At 46.0% G+C, this 5,493-nt stretch overlaps 1 protein-coding gene across 11 annotated transcripts in view; it reads left to right on the top strand.

The window, feature by feature from the left end:
- Positions 1-5,493, top strand: part of LOC107272798 (ecdysone-induced protein 74EF) — an 81,309-nt gene that overhangs the window by 8,748 nt on the left and 67,068 nt on the right. For 2 of the 11 annotated variants that reach the window (XM_025090095.1, XM_025090094.1), the window contains one exon: positions 854-1,570. The exons of 4 other annotated variants lie outside the window; for them this stretch is intronic. The gene's annotated coding sequence lies outside the window, so the exon portion shown is untranslated. 5 more of the 11 variants (XM_015750306.2, XM_015750308.2, XM_025090098.1 and 2 more) reach the window with 5 other exon arrangements.

Below are 5,493 nucleotides of genomic sequence, written 5' to 3'. Positions count from 1 at the left end.
CTCCTCCTCCTCCTCCTCCCCCCCGTCACCTCCTTCCGAGTGTCTCTCTCGCCGAATCGCACCGCGTATACCGGCCGCGGGTGCGAGCGAGCCCGCAATATGCACGTTCGTCCAGGAGAGAGCGAGATGCCACGCTATACTGTCCCGCCGAGTGTCTAACCTAGGATAGTGTTTAGTGGCGGCTGCTAGCCTAGGCGAACCGAGAGTTGCCGCTCAGAACGTTCAGTGTTCTTTCGCGCGGCCAGAGACGCAAACGTGCAAATTCTCTACGTTACTCTCTCGCGTAACGCGTATGTATCTATATCCTATGTACGCTTTAGTGATTGATTCATTTTACACGTATATATATATATGTATATGTGTGTATCCAGTAATTTGAATTTTTTTTGTTAACTTTTTTAAAAGAAATTTTCACTTTTTTTATTTTAATTTTCACCCTATACACTTTTGTTATGACGACTTTTCTGACGAAGACTTCGGAAAACATGACGATACGTCGTTTAGCGCGTAACGGATGATCGTGCCTTTGGAATATGAGCACACGACTTGTGAGTGTCATAAATGAAAGTGATGAATTTTCATGGGAATTGGATGGGGATATATGTATACATATTATTATATATATATATACGTGTATACTGAACGTGCATTTTTTTTAACGTACTTACCGTACATTGCTATCGTCAATATCAATGTGCTCCGTGGGAACGGGAGAAAGATTGATTTTAAAAAATTGCCAATTTTCTTCTTTTCTTTTTATATCCTCATCTCCGCGACATTAAAGTTACGGATACGAGGATCGCGCGATTGGCTTCCGAGTTTGACAGTTTCTTTTTGTTTCCTTCTTTTTCAGAAACGTCTCGCGGGTTTTCGTCATTGACCGTGTAACGTTGATCGCGAATTAAAAAAAAAAGAGACAGCGTGGACGAAGTTTTAATGCGATATCTATTATAAAGTCAGTGAAAGCGACGGGGATAAAGAGAAAGATGAATAATAACAACAATAGTAATAATAGAGATTTTTTATCGTAAAGACCAAGAGACACTTTTCATTTCTCTTATATTTTTTTTTTTTAATTTTTTCAACAACTTGTCATTCGTACTCGCCGCTCGTGGTGCTTCGCGTTCTCATTGGTCAAGAATCGCGTACGTCTTTATTTCAACGAACGTGAATATAAATATATAAACACGAGGCTCGAGCGGGAAGACGTTATTGTTTACAGCGTGACGTAAGGCCCTCGGTTGCATCTAAAATCCCGGTAGAACCCCGTGCACTCGTACGTATTGCGAAACGCGATGCAAAAACATTTTTGTCAAATTTCGCCAATTGTTTGAAGAACCGATCCGCTCCATCGTGGCCGAGGACAACAAACGCGACTGTTTTGTAATCGGCTGAGAACCTGTCACTGTGCAAAAGTGCGACATGAGAGGAGTAGTATAGTGCGACTACTGTACCAGGGAACGTGAAACTTTCTGGGAGATCCCGGTGCACTGTCATTCAAGTTTCGGGGCCACACTTTGGACCCATATGCGACAGCACTGCCTTTCATTAGGTTATAAAAAGAAAGAAGGTAAGACCGACAAATTTTCGTTTCTTAAGAATAACGTTTTTCCGAGTTGAAATTAAAGAAGATAATTTTTTATATGACACTTTTTTTTTTGACAAATTACGTAAAGTACAAAATATTAGGTCAGCGTCCTTAAACGTCGTTGAAAATACGACGAGCGTGTTCGTTGCTCGTCGATAGGTAAAACGTGAAACTTTGCACTTTTGTAAAAGCCGATAAAGTCATTGTATAACTTACGGGGACGAGTCACGTTTCTCAAATCGACGAAACTACTGCAGCAGCTCGACGGGCAACGTGGCCGGTCGGGTCTTTGGTGGCGACGAGTATCGTGACTTGTGGGGGGAGGACATGGAAAAGCATTGGTGATACGAGAGGAGAAAAAAGGGATAAAAAGGAAAAGGGAGGAGTCAAGCGATTAGGAAAAATTGTTTGGTTATATTCTGTACTCGCGAAATCTGGGTCGTGTCCACCGTTTATGAATGAACCGATGTAATACGCTCTTGGGAATCGAAAGGGAGATGGGAGACGTCAGGCGCGACTTGGTGCGAGATAAGGACAGAGCGGTCAAGTAACGCTAAACACACTGTACCATAACCCTACAATGATCGCTTGTAGTCGAACGTTAAAATTACGTAGGCGAAATATTCAGTAGCTTACTATGCGTGCACTGTAGTTTGGTTGGGTACAGTTTGATTTTCACGTTTCGCCCGAAGTAAACACAAACGTACTATACACTAATCCGGCGCGCTTGCGTTGAGCGTAGAATAAGACGCAGCTATACTTATTAAAAGTATTTTAAGTCTAGGCCAAGCTTCGGCCCTCGGATCCTACCTCCTCCTGTACATAGTTCCCTACCCGCTGTTGTTCTCTGGCCGTGATTAGTATAGCAGTGACTACCGACGTACAGTCATGGTATAATGGTAGTTATGTAGTATAGAGAGCATAAGAGAAGAGAGTGAAGTCAGACCTCTCTTCGCGCTAATATAGTTAAGAGGTTTAGTAGCGACTCTCTCTCTCACTCACTCACTCTCTCACTCACTCTTACTGCCAGTAGCCAAGCTCGGTTACGTGGCGGCCTTGATGGGCCAGGGCCGAGGGCCAAAACTATCAGTCGCCTACGCTGTAACGTAACTACGGTATAGCAGTGTAGGTGTGATATACGGAGATTGATAGCAAAAAGTCATAAGGGCCCCGCTTAGCCTTGTATTCCCATTCGAAGGTTTCACGGTGTACAGCATCCGTTTCAATATGGGTTAAGTTCGTCCGGTATAGATATTTAAGGTTAGGACAGCGAGGACGATCGTAGACTAGGCTTCCCCTTGAGTCCTTAGTACCTTTTGCCAACTCGATTAATATTCCGAATGGACTCGTCTAGGAGTATATTGGAAATAGTTTGGTATTTCTGGAGGTTAATGGTGACCCGGTATGTTAGTCTGAGGTAGAAGAAATATATGTGAGAATATATATATATAGGTATATTATGTGAACGTAGGTAATGACGTAGGAGGATGGTTAGGGTAGTCGCCGGGGGACACCTGTTACGTCGTGGCACTATAGATTAGGTTATTTACCTACCCAAAGGAAGAGAAGGAAGGCGAGTGGCAGGTAGGGTTAGGTTCGAGCGTATGTAGAGTTGGTAGTCGGTTTGTTGGTCTCTCGGTCGTTCCTCGGGTGGGACTGTCGGGTGAGACGGAGGAGGTGGCGTCGGCGTCGATGTGAACCACGGACCTTGAGATCCCGGACGGTAAAAGTAAATGACCTCAAAATACGTAATGAGCGCTGGATGTGACCTATCCTCCGGTCCACCGGGTCTGTGAACCCAAATTGGGACAGAGCCTTGACTTGGGCATTGGCAACGCCTCCTCGAGATCCCTCGGATACGTAGCCGACAGATTTATACGGGACCCAAACGGTATTCCGAAATAACTTCTCTACTGGCAGTCCGATTATTATTGGGACTCGTTATCTATCTGTTTTAGCTCGGGCCCCACGCTCCCTACCAGGTCTTGTCCTTCGGACGTGTCGTTTGGGCCAGTCTCGAGTATTCGTTATTGGCGACGCTCGAAAAGACTGTCGGTAAAACAGGGGCGGTTTACGGCGTACAAGAACCCCGCACGTGGATGTGGCAATGCCGTACTGCTGCTGCTCTGGGGCTCGCCCTTGGGCCCAGTCACTGAAAATCCCGGTCAGGGGCCTTAATGGGACCTGGAAAGGGCAGGCATGGATAATATAATCCGATTGCTGGAATTTAATTCAGGGCGACAGAACAAGGGCACCGTATGATGTATACGTTGCTGATTTGACGTAATGCTCGTCACGTGACGCGGCGACGGTGACCGTCCCGACGTCTCGAACTTAAAGTCTAGAGTACGGCGCGCGTCGCGGTTTTCGTTTGTTTGGCATAATCAGCAAACGCAAATACGCTGCCTAACATCACACTTGCAGCGCAATAGCGGAAGGCTGCGATCGTGGAAGGCCGCTGCACCAATGCTATATGATACGTTCGCGTTAACTCCTTGCTTCTCTTTTCATCCCCACTACCGAGCGGCTCTCGTCAGTCTGTACCCCTCCTCTCTCTCTGTCTATCTCTAGCTCTATCTCTCTTCGCCAACTTACTATGTCTGCTCATTCGTCTTTGGTGTTCCATGCTGCTCACTACGTGGTCTGTTTTATTCTAGAACATTTTGTTTTTTTAAAGAAAACCTGAAATTTTTATCCATAACATATTTAATTGACTGTTATGGAGGATTCGAAGCGCCGTTATGCTTTTGCCTTATTAGTACGGATCGTTCTGATACTTTCAAACGCAATTGAACGTTAACGATGGATTTTGGGGATTCCCTTTTTTTAGAGGTATTAATTTTTTTTATCTTTATTTCCCCCTTTTTTTGTACATAGCTCCGGTTAATCGACTGTACGGAGCACGGCCGACGGTCGCGGCACTTTCACCAGCTGTGCAGGATACGGCACTTTGTCGCCATTTAAAATCACCGCCTAGCGGCGAACCCGGAAACTACGTGACTTTAGGAAAGACGGCACGAGATCCTTCGACTAGTCCGTGAGGTTACGATCGTGTGCACGTTATTGGAATATTTTTTAAATTTGTTTTATTTACTTCTACCCCCCTCCCTCCTCACTTTTGTATTAGAGCTTTACGGTAGGTACCCCATGCAACGGATAACGTAATCACGCCAAGGGACTCCTAGACGTTCTTAATCGAGGGTCGGAAAAAAAAGATACTCTGGATAAAGGATAGAGGGAAAAAAAATGGCGGGATTCCAGGCCACGGATCTTAACGGATGACGGCCCTTGGCTACCACCCAGGAATAATTACCGATTCTCGAAGCCGTCACGCTTCCGTGGACAGTGCCACGTTATCCCAGCCAATTAGGAAGCCCGAGGACCCCATTTCGCGATCAGGAATCGGCAACCGTGTCGACGACTCTTTCCGCCATTGGACAGAAATCTCGGAAACGTCCCAACCCATTTTTCCAATACCCAAAATGCCCTCCATACCCTTAGACGCTCGACTAGACATTATTTTGTCTCCGTTCGCTATTTCTCTCTCTCTCTCTCTCTCTCTCTCTCTCTCTCGCAATTCCCCCATAGCTACAGGAAAATACGCTGCCTCGCATTTTCCCGACTATAAAAACCCAACCTCAGGATCTGCTGAAATCGATTTCCCTCTTTTGGTCCTCCGTGGATCAGCAGACGCAGCCACGCAGCCGGTATGCCTCGCGGAAAGGACAGAAAGCAGGAAAGACAGACAAAGTAGCGCGAGATGGAGATCTTTGCCTTGCCCGGGGCACAAATCAAGGCCCTTCTTTACTCTCGAAGGCCCCACATGACTCAACCTTATTATTATTGTCAGTTTTATACAGCGTGAGCGTGTACGCGCCTTTACACGTACCCCCCCCCCCCCCCCC

This window comes from Cephus cinctus, unplaced genomic scaffold, assembly GCF_000341935.2.
Source record: "Cephus cinctus unplaced genomic scaffold, Ccin1 Ccin1_scaffold1289, whole genome shotgun sequence".
NCBI lineage: Eukaryota > Metazoa > Arthropoda > Insecta > Hymenoptera > Cephidae > Cephus > Cephus cinctus.
The sequence above is the reverse complement of the archived record's forward strand: the minus strand, read 5'-3'. Positions and strand labels throughout refer to the sequence as shown.